The following is a 20,139-nucleotide window of genomic DNA, read 5'->3' as shown; positions in this document are numbered from 1 at the left end:
GCCTCAGTGTCCTCTTCAATTAGGAAAAAAAGCAGATTAAACTCTGGAGAGGTCTACATATTCAGGTAATCATTGTGCTTTTAATTCTTTCTGAAAAGAGGGGCACAATTTCCTCATGGATTCATTCCTTTTACTTTTTTGGGGGGGCAGTTCTGGGGTTTAAACTCAAGGCCTCATGCTTGTTAGATGGGTGTTGTACCACACCCCCAGCCACTTTTTTTTTCTTTAGCTGTTTTTTAGGTAGGGTCTTGCGTTTTTGACTGGGGCCAGTCTGGACTGTGATCCTCCTACTTATGCCTCCTCCAGCTGCAGCTGAGGTCACAGGTGCATGCCACCACTCCCAGCTTATTGAGATGGGGTCTTCCTAACTTTTTGCCTGGGCTAGCCTGAACTGTGTTAGTTCCAATTTCCATCTCCTGAGTAGCTGGGATTACAGGCACGAGTCACTGCGCCTTGCCTTTTCCCTTTACATTTAGAGGTTTATGCATGTAACAGTTGATATGTCATTTGGAACATGGGCACATGTGTTTTTTGTAAGAAGCATCTTTTCCAGCATAGTAAGTTTTAAATTTGAGTGATGTAAGCAAAACCTTTGACAGGTCTCTTATAGTTTTACACAAATTATGACATTAACATTTTCAACAGAATAAGTAACCTGTTCCTGCTGCAGACAGAGGGTTACTTGATTGACAACCCTATTTTTGGGTTTAGTGTGTCAAGGTTCCAATGAAGAATGACAGTCTTCTAAGTGGGGGCTGGCTTCTGGGTAATTTAAACTAATTTTACTGAAGAAAAGACCTGTTAAAATTCATACGGATTCCTGAGGGAAATGAATGCCTGCTATATTGTCTGTTGACTTAAAAGCAGGGTCAATTCCAGATACAGATTGTAAGAGTGTATCTATTTCAAGGATTTGGACTAAAGACAAGTATTGATGAGTTAGTATCAACCTTTATATGTTTGTTAAAATATTATTAGAAGACTGTTGGTAGCATTAAATGATTTTCTCACTCCCTGATGACAGAGATTTTAAATTTCTCCTGATGTTATGAGGCTCATGGAAAAGAACAGGTGGACGTTTTTCTCTCCGCTGTGTTTTTACAAGATTGACTTGTTTACTTAAAATTTTGTGGTGAGATACTCATAACACAAAACTTACTGTTTTAATTTTTTTGTGTGTGTGAATCTGGGGTTTGAACTCAGGTCATGTGCTTGTACGCAGGCCCTCTACCATTTGAGCTGCTTGGGTCTCCAGCCCATTTTAATCATTTTTTAAGCGCACAGTTCAGTGGTATGTTCATAGTACTTTGCATCCATCACCATCATCCTTACTAGGGCTTTTCATTTTGCAACACTGGCATGCTATACACATCATTCCCCTTCTCCAGCCTGGAAAACTACAATTCTAATTGTGTCTGTCTGGATTTGACTGCTCTGAGTACCTCATGTGAGCGGGATCATACAGTATTTGTGCTCTTACGACTGGCTCATTTCATGTAGTGTAATGTCTTCAAAGTCCATCCATGTGTAACATGTCAAAATTTCCTTTTTTAAGGCTGATTAATATTCCATTGTATATAAAACACATTTTGTTTATCCATTCATCTGTTGATGAAACTTGTATTGATTCTACTTGTTGGTATTATGCATGATACTGCTATACACATAGGTATACAGCTATTTCTTCATGTCTGCTCTCAATTCTGAGGAACAAAGGTGGCGAACTCATACTTCCTTATTTCTAAACTTACATAAAGCTGCAGTACAGTGGCACTGGCAGACTGATAGGGCATAGAGACCAATGGAATAGAATAGAGAACTCAGAAATAAACCCTCGAATACATGGTCAAATGATTTTTGGCAAGAGTGCCAAGAGTATTCAGTGGGGGAAAGGACAGTCTTTTTTAACAAATGGTACTGCAAAAACTGGCTATGAACAGATAAAAAAGTGAAGTTGGATTCTTACCTTGCACCATGTGCAAATATTAATTCAGAATGGGCTGAAGACCTGTTAAGCTATAGAACTCTATAGAAAATATAGAGTAAAAGCTTCATGACATTGGGTTTGGTAATTTTTTTTTTTTTGTCAGTTCTGGGGATCTAACTCAGGGCCTTGCACAATCTAGGCAAATACTCTACCACTGAACTATATCTTCAGCCCTGATTTCTTGCATATGACTCCAAAGGCACAGGCAAAAGAGAAAAAATATATACAAATTGGATTTCATCAAAATTAAAAACTTGTGTTTTGAAAAACATTATGAAGAGAATAAAAAAATCAGCCTGCAGACTGGGAGAGAATACTGACAGACCACAAGTCTGAGACAGAGAGTTCCCAACATGCTTCAGTAACAACAAAAACTCCCTAACAAACCAGTTGACATGTAGTTAGAGGATGTGAACACTCATTTCTCCACGGAAGACAGACAAATGACCAAAGAGCACATGAAAAACTGTTCAGCATCACTATTTAGGGAAATGTCAATGAAAACCACAATGAGATAATTCTTCATACTCACTAGGATGGTTGTTGTCCAAACAACAAAAACAAAACCAGGAAGTAATTGTTCTGGAGGATGTGATAAAATGGGGCCCCTTGTACATTGGTGGTGGAAATGGAAAATGCTATCAGCATGGCAATTTCTCCAAAAATCCTCATGGTCACATGAGCCAGCATTATGTTTTTCTTTATTTTTTTTTTCAGTTGAACGAGTTAACCTAGAAAATGGGATGAAAATATTATTAACCGATACTTTGTTTACATTAGTTTTCCTTATTTATTGCTCTGGTGATTTTTTATTCCCAGTAAAGATTTTAGAATCTTCTAAAATTAGAATTGGCACAAATGGTCACTGTATTTTAATCTCCTTAAAAATCAAAGTGAACATTCTCACAGCTTATGAAATAAGAAAATTGAAATTATATTAAGCATTTAAGAAAATAAGATTTTTAATATGTTTTGCGGCATATCAGAACTGGAGAGAAATTAAGACTATATCTAATCTAGTGGTTCTCAACTGGTGGTGATTTTGGCAAAGTCTAAAGATACTTTTGGTTGTCGTCACAACACAGGGATGACTGGCATCTTGTGGAAAGAGACCCAGGATGGTAAATATCCTACTATACGTAGGACGACACTTTCCACCAAGCCAAGAACTATCTGACCCAAAATGTCAGCAATGCTGAGGTTGTGAAGTCCTGATCTGGTCACTTCACATAATGTAGAAACTGAAATTCTAAGGTTAGTGTTACTCTTTTGCCCAGTGGCAAGTGGATGAGCAACTCATTTGTATAAAAATGTCAGAAATATAAGGAATTCTAATTAGGCAAAGTTTGAGAGTTTCAGTTATTTATGGAGTAACAAGGACTCAGCTATCAGAAACCCCTATTAAGAAGTTGGAAAAAAAATCTTTTTTTTTTGTGATTCTCTTGTGAACAAGATTTTCTGCATGTATTAAGTTGTTCTGTGTGGCGTGGCAGCTGCTGCCATAACTCCCCGTCTACTAATTGATTAAGCAATAAATGGTAGAGCTGCCAACAGGTGTTGTCTTTGACATTTTAAGCATCACTCAGGACATAAGGCCCTTACGTCAGTTTTTTCTTGACCTTATTTAACAATAAAGGCATGCTTTAAAACTATTCAAATGTGAGCCCCAACGGGGGCTTAGGAGATAGACTTAAAGTGGACCAGGAGACTGTACAAAAATGATTCATATATCCTTTTGAACTTCTAAGAATGAGGAAAATGAGACTACTATTAGGTTATTAGGAGCAGTACATATTAAAAAAGTTGAAGATGAGCTGGCAATAGCGGAGCACAGCTATAATCCTAGTTACTTGGGAGGCAGAGCTCAGGGAGATCAAGGTTTTAGGTCAGCCGGTGCAAAAAGTTAGCCAGACCCCCACCTCAACCAGCAAGCTGGGTGTGGTGGTTAGTGCCTGTGGTGGTCGCAGCTACATGGGAGACATAGGTGAGGATCACAGCCTGGGTGGTCTGGGCAAAAATTCGAGACCCTGTCTGAAAAATAACTAAAGCAAAAAGAGTTGGAGGAAAGGCTCAAATGGATAGTGCTTGCTTAGCAAGGGTAAAGAAAGCCCTGAGTTCAACCTCCAGTACCCACCCCCCCAACAAAAGTGGAAGATCTTTTATTTTGCATTTTCATTCTCAAATATGACAAGTCACAATCCAGTTAGGGAATATGTTGCTAAATTAGCTTTCCAAATCTGGAGCTCAGTCTTCTGAAAGTCTTCTTTCATATTGATAACTTTGATGGGAGGAAGAATATAGACTTTTCTTTAATATTTAGTATTTCTTGAATTAGTATGCAGTAGATATTTTTAATTATTATATTTATAACAGCTTTCTAATTTTTGCTCATTGAAGCCAGTGATTTTTTTTATGTATTTATAATTGCTTTTTATTTGATTCATATATAATTTTTGAATTAACAAGGGCTTTCTTTTTGCTTTAAGATTCTAATTCGGCCATAGATCATGGGAGAATGGGAGCATATAATATGAATACATTTTAGTGAATAATAATACAAGAATTTAAAAATGTGAACTTATTTATTTATTCTTGGCCATATGGGGGTTGAATTCAGGGCCTTGTGCTTGATAGGCAGGCACTCTATCACTTGGGTCACTCTGCCAGTCCAAGAGTTCAAGAAGTAAATAGGTCTTGGGATGTAGCTTTGTGGTAGACTTTTTGCACAGCATGCATGAGGTCCTGGGATGTATCGCCAGCACCACAATCCAACCAACTACCACTACCACCAACAACAAAAAATCCAAATAAAAACAAATGTATACTGGAATTTTAAGAAACACTTAACATAAAATAACATCTATTGAAGAGATGAATCACTTTAATTCTAAGAACAGTTTATAAATACTAAGGTTGGATGCCAGGTGTCATGTGACTTCCTGGGTATGGCTGACCTACCTGTATGTGAAGGTCAGAACACAGTATTATCTACTTACCACTTTTCTTTCAGCTATAATAGTACCTTGAGAGGGCTATAGGAGTCTCTTTTAGACACAGGTTTGGGAATAATAACATTTTAATACAATTGTAAAGTTTGTGAACTTGGCAGATTCTCAAAGTATAGCAGTGGTTACTCTCTGTCACTTTTTTTTGTTTTTTTTGTGGGACAGGTTTGAACTTAGGGCTTTGAACTTGCAAAGCACGTACTCTACCCCTTGAGCCATTCCTCCAGTTCAAATCTGTCTCTTTATTCTTCACCCTTTTGGTTTTTATGTGGTGATATTGGCTGTGGTAGGGAGGAAGTGTTAAAGCATTTTGCTTTTGTGCTTCCTCAACCTAACTCTTTAGAATTATCTACTGTTTTGTCATAGTTCCAAAGAAATGCCACAGGCAGAGAAGGAATTCAAAGTGGATTCACTGCCACTGCTATTTTGGAGAGTCAAAGAATAGCTTAGATCAGACCAAATAAATCTTAGATCAGTTACCAAATAAATTCTTCCAACAGCATTCACATATTCCTTGAGTACAGTTTCACAGAGGTTCTTTGGGATTATCAGTTTAAAACTTCTATCAGGTTCCTCAAAATTAAAAAAAAAAATTATCTAGTAATGACTATCATTAAGTACACCCAATTTAGATTCCCTGAAATATTTGGACTAAAAGAGAATCAGTATAACCTCATTTACAGAACAGTTGAGATTGGTCTATAATATCTGGGAATGCCTGGTTTCTCCCATCCTGTTTTGTTTAACTTGAAACAGATCCCAAAGTCTGTTGAATTAGATCTGGGGATGTTCCTTCTAGAAGTTGCATTCCTGATGGCCATCGTGGCTGTATAGCAGCTTGACATTGAGTTGATGTTGTCACTTACCAGAAGTTTAACTTACTGAGGAAGTTTGACTCTAAATGTGTAGGTTACTACACAGCTAGATAGTCTATGCCTCTAATTCTGACTTGTAATTCTTCTGTTTTGTGCCTTTAATGCAGTAATAAAATCACATAATAATAGTAATTATTAAATTGAATGGGAGAAAATCATTTTCTACTGAGACTAGGAGTAGCCAGTAAAAACAGTCTTGTGTGGCAGACAACATTAATGTCTTTTGTCAGATGCTTGCTGAGCGAGAGCGCCTATTGTAAAAGTCAGAGGATTGGAGCATACTGCTTTGTTTTTGTTCCTGTTTAACATAGATGAGATTTCTCAGTTGCTTTGATTGGCAGAGTCGATGAAGGATCAGTTAGGTAAAGGCTGGCAAATGTCATGTGCTAAGAAATCACTTGGGAAGCTTGTTGGACCAAAAGTTTTCAGTTTCCTGGTGAGCTGCTACACCCAAAGGCAGTATTAGCAATGAAGTGCGTGACCTTCTCTGTGGCATCCTGCCATCCCTCCCACAGGTTCTCTGGCCACCTTCCAGAGGTGGTGGCGTCTGGCCAATCATAAATTAGCCAAAGAATTCTTATTCTGTAGTTTTGGCCCTTGGAAACTCAATAATCTTTAGTAATAAGGAATTTCTTTTCAGTTTCTGGGCAGGCTGCTCATTTAACCCATCCTTTTCTCTTTTCTGGTTCTTGCCAATGTGGAGTCTAGCAGAAACAAAGAAACGTCTTTCTGAGCCCAAAGGGAACACACAAACATAACACTGCGTTCTTAGTTAGTCAAGATCCTTATACAATGAATTGAAGTATTTTGTTTTATAAATAGTGGAAGTTCCTCAAAACTCAGAAGGAAACTTTAAATCACTATATAACCATCTTAATTCTTTAATCAAAGGAAGAAACGGGCATATTAAATGATACAAACCCATTGTATTTATTGAAATCTGAATTAAACATTGATAAAATGTTCGTTAAAAAGAACATTTCCATAGTGTTTTCAGCAAATTCCTAAGTCCAATTAGACAACTAAGTGACTTGCTTAAAGATAGCACTTTTTTTCCTTTCTTGGTTTTTTTTCCTTTGCTTTCCTTCCCTTGTCTACTTTTCCCTTTCCCCCCTTTATTTCTCTCTCTTTTTCTCTTTCTTTGCCTCCCTCCCTCCCTCCCTCCCTCCCTTCCTTCCCTTTTTCTGTCTCTCTTTCTTATAGGGTCTCACTCTGTAGTTCAAGCCGGTTTTGAACTCACTCTGCCAAGTCTTGGCTTCAAACTTGGATCATCTTGCCTCAGCCTCCTCAGTGCTGGGATAACAGGCATATGTTACCATGCCAGGTATACTTTTTCTTTTGCCAAATACAGATTCTGTGGAGTTTCTGGCCAAGGATCATTTAGCTTTTAAGTATTCTGTCTATACATCAAAGAGTGTTACAACTCTGGTCTCTGTATATGATTGTATGTAAAGAGAAGAAAGTCTGATATCCTGGCATATAATTATTTCACTAATTGTGTTGTTTTTAATGGCTTTATTCATTCCACTGAACCTGGATGTGTTGGGAGGCTCTGACCTGCCAGTCTCTTCTGATTTCTCTTAGATACTTGGAGACAGACTTTGGCTAGGCTTGTTGGCACACAGCTGAGACTGGAGAATTGCAAGTCTGAGGACAGCCAGAGTTACATGGGCGAACAAAGATTAACAGTAAACAGACATTGAACCAAATACTCTCAATGAACCATTTCCCATGTTCAGTTCCTGCGGAATTACCTTTGTTTGCCTTCAGTCAGACCTAATGCACACTAGTTCTTTCTTAGAGCATGGGGTAAAAGGCAGTTTGCTACCCAGCATTAGCTCCTAGTGCATTTAAAGATTTCAGTAATGTTTCAGTAAAATTTGTTCCTAATGCTTCCAGCCTAAGTGACCCTTTACTTCCCAGTATTCATTTTACTAAGGGAGCCACAGCTAAGTTATCTGACCACCATTCACTGTTTAAATTTTCCTGCAGCAGTACAGTGTCACTGCCCTCAGTATTTATACTGCCTCCCATTTTCCCCTAGGTAGTCTCCATGATGAAAGGAAGAATGAGGTCAGAGCATAGGTGTTACTCTTTCTGAGAGTTGTATGTCATACATGACTTTCATTGGGAAAGAGTGATTTCTTCACTCAGCTTTATTTTGCAGATCTCCTGCTGGTGTTATTTGCTTCTATTTTGGTTTCTAATTTCTGCTGAACGGTGAAGGGATTAGTTCCAGTAGTTAGCATTTGATGTGTTCTCTTCCTTTTACATCCTGTGGATACCATTTTTCTGTTGTTGAGTCCCTCTTCTGGAGGCTTTAGTGATTGGTTAGTGTCTTGCCTTGCCCTCTTCTGGTCACCATTGCACAATGCCATAAATGGATTGATGTCCATCCTCTAGTGAACAGAAAAAAAATGGAGAAGTCCTCTGCTGGTGGTATGGATCTATGGTCCTTTGCTAACATTGTGTTAACAGGGATGCTTGAGGAGACGTTTGTCTTTTTCACTTCTAAACTACCTCGTGTATACATCAAATCTAAGTAAAAACAACTGATCTGCTATGAAAATGTAAGGTTAAGACAAGCCCTCTGAGAATAGTTTCCAGTTGGAATGGTTCTCCCAAGCTCTCCTGTGTAGATATTCTGGAGCTTTGCTGTTGGCAAGTCTATCAGTTTTGTTTATTTGCATCAGTTTTATAGTTTCTGCAGAACTAGAAGCTTGCCACTCAAAATAACCCTTGTTCCCTTCACGCATGTGATATGATTGCTGGGCCAGCTTGCAAGTAGTGCAAGCATCATTTGTACTGTGATGGGCTGAAATACATTCAACAGAGAAAGGCTGGCATTGACTTACCTTTGCTGCATTGACTTGTATGCATGGAAAGTAGGTAGTTAATTGTACAGGATTGTCTAACCAGTAGGAAAAAAATCACTGAAGTTTGTCTATGTTATTGCATTTCTTTAGTATATTCTGGTATTACTGGGGTTATTTTCTTGGCTTCAAAGACCAATTTATTAGGATCAAGAGCTTGTTGGAGATGCCATTTTAGGAAAGTAGATACTTTATAGTTGTGTGTGTTCAGATGTGGGATTAATATTCAAAATAGGTCTCCAGACAGCCACAGTACTGTTCAACTCTGCTTCCTGATCTCACCCATATGCAAAATTACTGATATAGGTCTCACCTGAGAGATTGTGAGTTACTGGTGTGGGCATGGCCATGGTTTTAGACTTTTAAAAGGTCCCTAGTTGACTCAAATGTGCAGCCGAGATTGAAAACTACTGCTCTACAAGGCACTAAAAACTTTAAAATATTATTTCTGCCTTTCAGGAAATCATGGAATAATGGATAGGCCAAAACAAAATTATGTACAGAGTAAAATAGTTTAGAAATGAAATAACAATATAAAACTATGTAAGAAATGCCAATCGACTTTATTTAATCTAGAGTTTAAATAGTAGAGGGTGAATTAAATTATGCACCAGGAATTTTTGTAGAGAGAGACAACTGAGACCTTTATGAAAAGACACCATTGGTCTTAATCATCTACTTTTGTTCCCTTCTTAAATCCCACCAAAGTGTCAAGTGATCTTGCTTTAGGAGCTTAAATCCACATGGGTGGGAGGCAATCTGGACAAAATGTTGGAGCCTGGAAAGTAAAGGGCTTAAAAGGCTTGGTAGAACAGAGTCCAGAGTGGATAGCCGAGAACTAGTCTGGTTCTCATCACAGAACTGCCTGAAGGCTCAGGAGTTGGTAACAGCAGGTACCTCTGGGAATAGGGAGGGTGGGGGCACTCCAGAATACGAATTGGTAGAAAGTTTTTTGAAGAAGCCCTCAGATCTACAGGTTCTCTGCACCACCTACCAGAATCCCAGATTCTATTGGAAGAGATAAAACATCTAGATGTATAGAAGGCTGGGAAATGTAGCCTTTATTCTGTAATATGTTCTCCTCCTGTAGAGGAGTGAGGGAATGACTATAGGGGGACAATTAGTAGTTGGTGCTATGCTTATATGACCAGGTACATTACTACAATAATAGTGATAACGATGATGATGGTGATGATAATAGCGGCAGCAAACCTTTACAGTGCTTTTCACATGGCCTTTATATATATTTACTCACCCAATCCTCACAATCCTGTGCAGTTAGTTCCAGTATTATCCCACTTTTCAGATATAGAAATGGAGGGACCAAGAGGTTAAGTAATATCTCCAAGACCTTACCTTCCTGTGACTAAACCTGACATTGTGGTATTTTTGACTTGTATTTTTTTTGTTTTCTTTAATGTTTATTAGTATGACATCAGTATAGAAGACTTTCTGCTTGTATTTGCTTATGTATGGTGACTTTTAAGCTCTGCTTGCCTCTTAGAGCCTGCTTATGGATCGTGAGAACAACTCAGATTAAAACTTCAGACATGTCAGGGTCTGTGGATTTTACTTTGGGGTTTCTCTCACTGTTGTCCCTACTGTCACAATAATAATTCATGCCCTCATAACTTTTTTTAAATGAAACAGAGCCTTGCTATGTAGCACTGGCTACCTTCAAACTCACAATCCTTCTGCCTCAGCCACCGTACCTGGCCACTCTTTACTTTTGATCTGAATGACTACCAGATGTGTCTTAAGAGTCTTTATTTGCTCTTTCCTTCTTTGTTTTGTTCCTATTAATATATCTGCAAGGTTAATTTTCCCAAAGTACAGCTCTGGTGAATACTTCCTTGCTTAAAATCCTCTCCATGTTTAATGGTATTCCAGTTTTTTAGGCTTAGCATTTAAGATCTAAAGTGATCTGGTTTTATTGTTTTTTTTTTAATTTTTTTTATTTTTTTAATTTTTCTTTTATTATTCATATGTGCATACAAGGCTTGGTTCATTTCTCCCCCCTGCCCCCACCCCCTCCCTTACCACCCACTCCGCCCCCTCCCTCTCCCCCCCCAATACCCAGCAGAAACTATTTTGCCCTTATCTCTAATTTTGTTGTAGAGAGAGTATAAGCAATAATAGGAAGGAACAAGGGTTTTTACTGGTTGAGATAAGGATAGCTATACAGGGCATTGACTCACATTGATTTCCTGTGCGTGTGTGTTACCTTCTAGGTTAATTCTTTTTGATGTAACTTTTTCTCTAGTTCCTGGTCCCCTTCTCCTATTGGCCTCAGTTGCTTTTATATTTTGTTTCGAGCTTCAGTTTGCCCCCATATCTTTGACTACATCCACACTGTGCATCAGTTGCATTCAGTCTTCCTGCCACTCTGCCTTTATTGCACTGCTATAAGAAAGCCCTCCCTTTGCTTCACAATCAACCTGTATTTCCTCAAAGTCTTTGCCACCTAAAAATAATTCCTCTCAAATGTTTTCATCTAGCACTGCATCTATAACTCATTTTGTACCACCTTTTAACTTACTATACGATTTGTCCTTATATCTCCCATCATGTCCATAATAGTGCCAACCACCACGACTGGATGAATGATGGAAAAACGGGAGGCCAGTTATCATGATTTAGTGTAAATAGAGGAAACTAAGTGATGATTCATTTAACGGACATAGTAAGTATATTGCATACTGGCACTGATTTTTCTAAAGTTGCTGTAGGTGAGGGTTTAAGGGACTTCTAACTATGTATAGTTGGTCAAATTTGTTATGTGTTTTAATTACTCAGAGATCTTTTATGTAACTTAATTCTTTAGTTTTTAATTGTATCCTAGGGATTTCAGTGAGCTCATCAGATCTGTCCTTAAAATATGTGAGGTGTCACTGTTATATTACGCAGTTTTGGAAGAACTGGTTGATCATTGCTTGGATGACATGGGTGTATATATGTATATATATGTTCACATGAAATCACATAAATTTTGCCTGAAATTAATATGGGCCATCCATGTTTTCCACCCAATGGAAGATTAGTTAGATGCATTAATAGATTTACTAGCTTGATTAATGATTTATACCACCTGCTTTCTACTTTTTGATAAATTCTGTTGATGCATTTTCTGATTCTGCATTTATTTATAATTTGGAGTGTGAACTAGAAAAATGCTATACACAAGTAATTAAGTTGTAGAAGTGTTATGTAGGATTTGTTGGTTGTAATTGACTTTAGAGGAAGAAATGTGAAGCTAGAACAGGAAATGATATGTTATAAAAATTATAGAACATTTCAGATGTAGAATAGAATAATATAATGTACTTATCAAGTCTCATTTGTTTTCTTTTTGGCCAAACATCAATCATTTGGAGCTTTTACAATGTACTATTTTTGGGGCCATATTAAAGATCATAAGTATGGTATTTGTGTTTTGCTCTGCCCATGTCTGGCCTTGAGTTGGTTCCTACAGCCGAGAGACATAGATATTTAAAAAACAGCAAATATGTTTAGAGAGTATTGTTAGTTTTCTGTTTAAATCTGATTCTTCATTCTCTTGAGATTTATTTTATTAATAGCTCTTCAATTTGGATATAGAATTGGTTTACTGTCAACCTTCCCCTGTTTACAAAGGGGAAAGCTCATTTATTTTTCCTGCTTCTTTGTCATGTTGTTCCCTTTGCTTCTGAGAAAAGGGCACCAACCTATTTAGATTGGGAAGTTTGGGCTATTTATAAAGCTAGGCAGGTTAATGGAAATTGACAGCTTGGTAATGTCCTCCTTGGTGAATGACGCACATGGGTTTAGATGATGTTGGCATGCTGTTTTCACTTGTAGTCAGGAATCAGCCTGAGGAATTTGTGTACTGTGAGCTTTGCTGTTGACGTAGGTCCTGGGTACAGATATGTTTTAGGAAACATCTCATTTCCATATAAATGAAGGAAGATTAAAAAGAAAAATGTAGATGGTCTGCTTTTAAATTCTAGCTGTTATCACAAGGATGATGAAAATATGTCTTTCGTGTTTATGGAAAGTCAGTGTTGGTTGTATTCAACCACCATGAATAGGTTTATTCAGATATACTTTCTGTATTCATTTTTTGGAATCTGTTTATTTAGCATCAGCTAAGTACACATTTATTTGAAAAATTATGTTGTAATGTGTATAGCTCTAAATTTGGACTTTAATCTTTTAAGGTTTTTTAGGGGGTTGTGGTGGCTGGGGCTCAAACCCAGGGCTTTGCACACAGGAGGCAAGCACTCTAACCACTGTGCTACATCTCCAACTCCTCTGAATAAGTTTTAGATAGATTCACTAAGAAGATTACACAATCACATCAATACATGTATCAATTTGATTTTAATAAATGATATAAGATTCAGGGCTGGAGGTATAGCTCAGTGGCTGTTTGGTTAGCTCTGGAAGAAAAGTGGAAGGACCAAATATATTTTTCTTTTTTCCTTACATGACAAAATTGTAGTTCTTTCTCTCTGACATGGTAAATATCTGTTGGTTAAAATGAATTTTTGTGTTTTTCTTTTCAAGTCTCACTTAAAAGAGAGTCTAATTTAAGCTTAAATAGTTGATAGAGTACATATTCCCTAAAGCCCAAACCTTCAGCTTACAATATCTATATTGTTCCATTCAAATAAAGGTGACTTTGTAAGTCAGAATTGTATCTCCTTAAATCATACTCATCAGAGTCAGAAACAGAATTTCAGCTTCTATGAGCTACTTACAGTGTGCCTTCTGTGGGCCCATAGCCCTTACTAAAGCCAGGATTGGATGATTCCTGAAGTCGTCGAGGGCTCTAGGAATGCTGAGTTGGTTTTATATCTTCATGTTCATGCTTTTACCCTTGTGAATCACCATATCATAGGGCCTTAGTCAAGTGTTATGTCAGACAGCCCATGGTCAGTACCAGACATTGTTTTCCCAGGTACCCTTGAGGGGAGTAGTGTAGAGTCAAGGCTTCCAAGTGGCTGCCTGCTGGACTGAGATAGCCAGTCCATTTGGGTGCCCCTCATTTCCAACCGTGCTTATGAGAGCTTTGGGCACTCTTGGCTTCAATCCTTGGCTGCATAGTCTCCAGCCTTTTGCAGATACACAGCTGCAGCTGCAGCATTTTTTTCTTTAGTTCAGGAGTTGCCTTTGGTCTTCAACCCTTCATTCTCACTACAGGAATATCTCTTTTGCAAAAGGTTAGCAGTGACCAAGTCTCTTAGTTATAGCTCCACTCTGTCCCATTCTAAGCCTCAGGATCTTCAGATGCAGGTGCTTTTGTACCTCTTCAATACCTGTTCATGGTCTTGCCAGTGGAACATGGTAAAATTTCTGCTGCTGTGACAAAATATCTGTGAAAATTAACTTAAAAGGAGCAAGTTTATTTTGGCCTTTGATTTCAGAGGTTTCAGTCCATAGTTTGTGGGCCTATGGTGGCACCATAAATCAGGTGGGGGAGAATGGGTGTAGGAAGGCTATTTTCCTCAGGGCAGGTGGGAAACAAAAAGAGTGAGAGGAAAAAGCTGAAGTCCTAATATCCCCTTCAAAGGCATGCCCCAAGAGACTAATTTCCTTCGACTAGACTCCACTTCCTAAAGGTTTTACCACCTCTCAGTAGCACCATAAGCTGTCTTCCAAGCTTTCAATACCTGGCCTGTAGAGGACATTTAGGGTGCAAACCATAATAAGCAGGATTTTGGCTCAGAGTTTAGAATTGTTTGTCACAGCCCTGCTATCATGGCCTAGTAGAAACCATTCTGTTTCTACTTCACCCTTCACCCCAAATGAATAGATAGTGGTTATTATTGAATGATTTAGGACACCATAGGCATCTAACCAGCCTGGATTGAGGATGCAGTGCTGAGTGGACTCCTCTAGTTGATGTTCTGGGCCTTGAAGACTAGGCCAAGTCCCATTATTTCTTCGTGCCAATTAGCAGGAGATTCTCAGCTTCTACCTGCCTCTCATTGAGAGGCTACTGCTAAGTCCTGTTTCTGTAGTGTTTCTCAGATTTGTTCTTGTAATTTTCCTCACCACTATGCTGATAGTAATACTTTATGTCCTTTTAATGATTTATGATTTGTAAAGCACTTGTACATGCATTACCTTGTTTGAGCCTTAGATGAACTCCCATTGGTAGGTAGGTTAGTTCTTTTAATCCTAATTTATGGATGAGGGAAGTGAATGAAGCATGATTCAAGACTGGGAAGCGGTAAAGCCACATGTAAAGACATTCTGACTCCATAGAGTCCACATTTTTAACCATTGTACTAGGTTGCTTGTATGTAGCAACCTTCCCATCCTTCTCCTCCACTATTATTTCTAATCCCCTTACATTTCAGCCTTGGTTCACTTTTGAATTTGCATTTGGGTTCTTGCCTTTGTGCCAGTGGTCACCCTTTTCCACCTGTGTCTGTCAAAATTCTTCCCATTCATTAGTATCCATTTTTAGTTCTTTCTCTTTCATGAAACTGTACAAGTCTTTTGAGCCTAAAAAAAAAAAAAAATTCCCTCCTTTCTGGTTCAGTTGAGCCCAGGAGTTCCAGGGCCAGCCTGGTCAGCAAAGTAGATTTTGTCTCTTAAAGAATCTCTCCTTCATTCCCTTCTCTTCTAGTAGCATTTTACTTTTACATGATTTTTCTTTTTCCTTCATTAAAAAAGATTTTTTTGTGGGACTGGGCTTTGAACTCACATGATTTTTTTATATCACAGTTATTTACTTCTGACTTATGTACCTTTTACAATGTCAGTTGTTTGAGGCTAGGAATAGCATTTCTTTTATCTCTGTGTCTTTTTGTAGCATCCAATGATAGTCTTGTACATGGCCAAGTACATTACGTGCTAATGTTTATTTTATTGGGTAAAAAAATTACATCAAGTTATATTCTTTCTTGGGCCAGAATTAGAGCTTCTTATGGTGGCAAGAGGTGATTTGGGAGAGTTTCATATTATCCCTGGCAATATTTGTGTTACAAGGTTAGAAAGATAGACTTATGAGACCTTACTTTCTTACTATATTCTCAGCTTCCTCCCCCTCTTGGTACACAACTCATTCAATACAGTTTTTATCTAATTTGTGACAAACTGAGCACTTTGTTCATCTTAAAATAATTTCACTCCAATGTTCCATATTTTTAGAAGATTCTAATCTGGTAATTGCTAATAGTTATCAAATTTCTTGGCCAACAAAAGAAGGATCAACTTTTATGTATCCGAATTGTTTTTATTTTGCCTTTTAAGATTTATTTTATAATTTACTATAAAAATCTTTTAAAAAAACTTCTGCCTGACTTCAAGAGCATAGCAAGCAGGAAATGTTGAATATAACTTAGGTTTTTTTTGTGATCACTGTATCATAATTAAGACCACTTGCTGAACTATAATTGATATAGAAATTTGGAAATTTCGTGGATCTGAACTGATTTGAGGACTTTTTCTGATATCTATTTAATTGTTTCCCTTCTCCCCCTCCACTCCCCACCCCTTTTTTTTTGAGACAGGGTCTTGTTTTGTATCTCAGGCTGATCTTGAACTTACAATTCTTCTGCCTTAGCCTCCCAAGTGCTGAGATTACAGGCTTGTACCACAACACCCAGACCCCTCCCCCTGATTTTTAAATAAAAGTGGGATTGTATAAAAACAACCTGACACTATGACTAGTAATATCTTAGTTCTATCTATATGTCTGGAGTGTTTACACCACTTTCAGAGATAGAAATGTATAAATTTCTATAGAGCAACTGTTAAACATTTCTATAGAGGAACAGTGCTATCTTGCTGTGCAATTAATTATTGAATCAAAGTTTGAAGCAAGCCCTTTTAAAAGGTCTTTGAAAACATGTTCTCAATTATGTTTTCTTGACCATTTTTATCACTTTGCTTTTAAAGAGGATTTTTATTTTATTTCATTGTTGGTAACTAGATCGCATACTGTGAAAGCTTAAACTATCTTACTTGCTTTAGTTTTTTGGGTAAACATCTGAGGGAATTTGAGGACATTGTCCACAAAGTCTTATTACATTCAGATTAGATGTTTAAAACTATTTTGTATCTGTGGCTGTGGTGCCAAATAACTAAGGTCTAATTTGGTATGTTTTGGCGTTTATGAGTTGAGTAGTTTGCAACAGGCAACTTAGGAAAGGAATTTTTCTAGTAGAGGAGCATCGATCAGGGTGCCAAGGCTGTCAGATACCGGCTATGGACTTTGGGCAAGCCACTTAATTTCCTGTTTCTGAATTTGAAGAGCTGGTGCTGGTGGGAAGGTCTTCAATAGTGCTAAGATTTTGTGATTCTGTGTTTAGTTTCCTGTTTGCTGTCTTTTTGTGCTCAACTGTAATTTTTACAGATCATTAGTTATCTCATTGATTGTCTACCTGCTTTTTCCTTTGTGATTTACTGAAAGAACACATTTTCACCCCGTCGGGTCCTTGCTGGTATAGCCTTGAATTCCTTTTTTCTCTGATAGATATAAAGCAGGAATATTTGATTTTTACCAATTTAGAAATTCATTAAAACAGAAGATTAACGTATTTCACAATAACCTGGATTTTTCCCACTTAATCATGCAGAATTTCTTTTAACTTTTCTTTTCTCCTCCTTCTTCTTGAGTGCTTTTTTTTGAGGAATGGTTACTAAAATAGTACTTTTAAGCAGTTGGTACATCCTCCAGGGATAATTTGTTTTTTAAAATATTTTTACTTATTTTTATTATCATTATTTTCAGTACTGAGGATTAAGTCCAAGGCCTTGAGCATGCAAGCAAGCGCTCCATCACTGGGCTCCACCTATAATCGTCCCATTTATTCATCTTCTTTTCTTTTCCTTAGGACACTAGGGTTTGATCTCAGGGTTTTGCACTTATTAGACATGTGCCCTAACACTTGAGCTGTGCCACAAGCCCTTTTTTGCTTTAGTTATTTTTCAGATAGGGGTCTCACGTTTTTGCCCTTGCTGACCTAGGATGCCCAGATCCTCCTATGTAAGCCTCCCACGTAGCTGGGACAACAGGCCTGTACAGCCATGCCTGGCTTGTGGTTAAGATGTAGTCTTGCTAACTTTTTTTGCCTGGTCTGGTCTCAAACCATGATCCTCCCAAGTAGCTGGGATTCCAGGTGTGGGCCACCATGCCCAGTCCCCAGTTTAGTCTTAAGTAGAATTTTTCTTTTAAAATTAAACAGTAGAGTCAGTTTTTTTATTTCTCATTTTTCTATGACATTATTTCTTAACTGAGTTAACTAGTGTTAACTCCGCTAAATATACTGTTAATATATTCTGTGAATTTTTGTGTTTTCTATGGGACGACAAGCTTAAGAAAATAATATCAGCAGGTACTGGGCCATCGAGTTCAGCTGCCAGATAACCAAATGCTACCACAAGCTAAAGTTGGTGCAGGTGTTTTACGGTTGTGTTCACTCTGTGTGAAGGGCAACTAGCTTCAGTGTTGAGGTATATGAAGACTTTTCTGAGATCTAAGCAACAAACAGCACCAGGATCACCTGTGCATGCCACACTCAAAAGAACCTGTGTTGTAGTGATAACATACTCAAGTTGCAGGCAGATGAATTCTACAGATTCTGTGTTTTAGTATAGTAATTTGCAGCAATTCATTAGCAATAAGTGTATCCATAAGAAGCACTGAAGAATTTTCTTTATCTGATTCCAGCTATCATTGAATAGGTGCACATTTAATACTGCTTCAATATAGTTGTGATGGCAACATTATCTTTAGAATTAGTTTAAAAGATAGCTTGCTAAAAAGAAGCTTGCTGCTGGGTTTATTTATTTATTTTTGGTTAAGATCTGATTATCCCCAAGTAGTTAAGGAAGTCATGAAGTTATAAATATTACTTTGTATAACGCACGTAACTGAAAAGGCATTCCTTTCCTTAGATTGATTAAAGTAGACAAAAGAAAAAACAGTAACGTGGCACCTCCCCAAACCAGAGAGATTGAATATAGAAACAAACCTGAAGCTACATTCCTGCTGTCATTTTGGAAGGAAGTCATTGTTTTTACACTGTACTTTTTGCTGTTACTTTGAATATAATTAGTTATACAGTTAGTTTTGTTTTTTAATATGTGCTTTTTTTTTTAAGCAGGGTAATGCTAAGGTTAACGTCATGTATTAAAATAGCATATTAAAATAGATTTAACTTGACGTTAGCAGTGTAAGAGTATATATTTTTTATTTAAAAGATGTTCATGTACTACTTGGTTTGAGAAACCCCGATCTGTGATATTGAACATGAGTGTATCATAGTCATGATGGCTAACTGTCAACCAGATGTGCCCCATTTCAGTTTTTATGAATTGCTTTAAATTAAGTGACCTTTTTCCTTTTCTATCACTTAAAAAATTAATTTTGCTAACATGTGGCCTTCTGAAATGTAGTTATAAAGTAAGTAATTCATAAATGTGTGTGTAGATAATAGGATTTTCAAAATATGATCTGGGCTGATTTTTAGTTTCCCTGATTTTGACTATTATATCTATCTTATTATTATTTTGGTCATTAAATTTGTGTTCATTCTTCTACTGAGCAAATATTATAAAATTCTACTGTGTCCAAGGGACTAGTCTATGTACGAGAGATGGCTGGATACAGTTCTTACTGGTATGCATGCTGAGTCTATTTGTTGTCACATTGTCTCATCATTTAAATGAAAAATTTCATGTGTATATTACTTAGTATTTTGCTTTTTCATTTAGGTTTTTATTTTACTTAGCTGAGTTTCAACTACCCTATCTGCCTTTCTGTCATATCTACACATTAGTACTTGGTGGGACATTTCTATATCATGATTGCCACAAACAGAATTGTCTTTTAAACCCCAAGTAATGGATCTTATAAGGCTGTTAATTCAAGTAATATTATGAAATGACTGCTAAATTCAAGACATTGTGCTGGGTACAGTTGGGTGTCCCAAAGACAATGAGACGTGTGTGTGTTCTCAGTAGAAGAACTTACAGTTTTTGATCTGATCATTCATTAAACCTTTGGAACCAACTTGGGCTTTTCTGATTGTTGGCATTCTTGAATCCATACCCAGAGTTGCAGACTCATTTATTCCAAAGGGACTTCTCTGTCTAATAAAAGTTCATTCAATAACTATTTTCTAAGTACATATAGTTACTCCAGATTGATTTTCATTTGCTTTAGTTTTCCTCTCTTACCCATTAAATGCCCCAGGTTTCTTGTCTAGGAGTGCTCAGAATGAGAGAGATAGGCTGTATAGGACAAGACTCACAGTCATTTCTAACCAGTGCTTCCCAAAGTTTACATTTTGAAGAATGTTGTTGGGAGTATGAATATAAGTAAACTCCTTACATCTGGAAACCTTAAAACTTAGCATATTTTGGAACCATAAAACTAGTGCTGTTCTCAATTGAAAGCAGAG

At 37.4% G+C, this 20,139-nt stretch overlaps 1 protein-coding gene across 5 annotated transcripts in view; it reads left to right on the top strand.

The window, feature by feature from the left end:
* Bckdhb (branched chain keto acid dehydrogenase E1 subunit beta) overlaps positions 1 to 20,139 on the top strand; it is a 184,720-nt gene that overhangs the window by 14,444 nt on the left and 150,137 nt on the right. The gene's annotated exons all lie outside the window — the stretch shown is intronic.

This window comes from Castor canadensis, chromosome 1 (assembly GCF_047511655.1).
Source record: "Castor canadensis chromosome 1, mCasCan1.hap1v2, whole genome shotgun sequence".
Classification (NCBI taxonomy): Eukaryota; Metazoa; Chordata; class Mammalia; order Rodentia; family Castoridae; genus Castor; species Castor canadensis.
The sequence above is the reverse complement of the archived record's forward strand: the minus strand, read 5'-3'. Positions and strand labels throughout refer to the sequence as shown.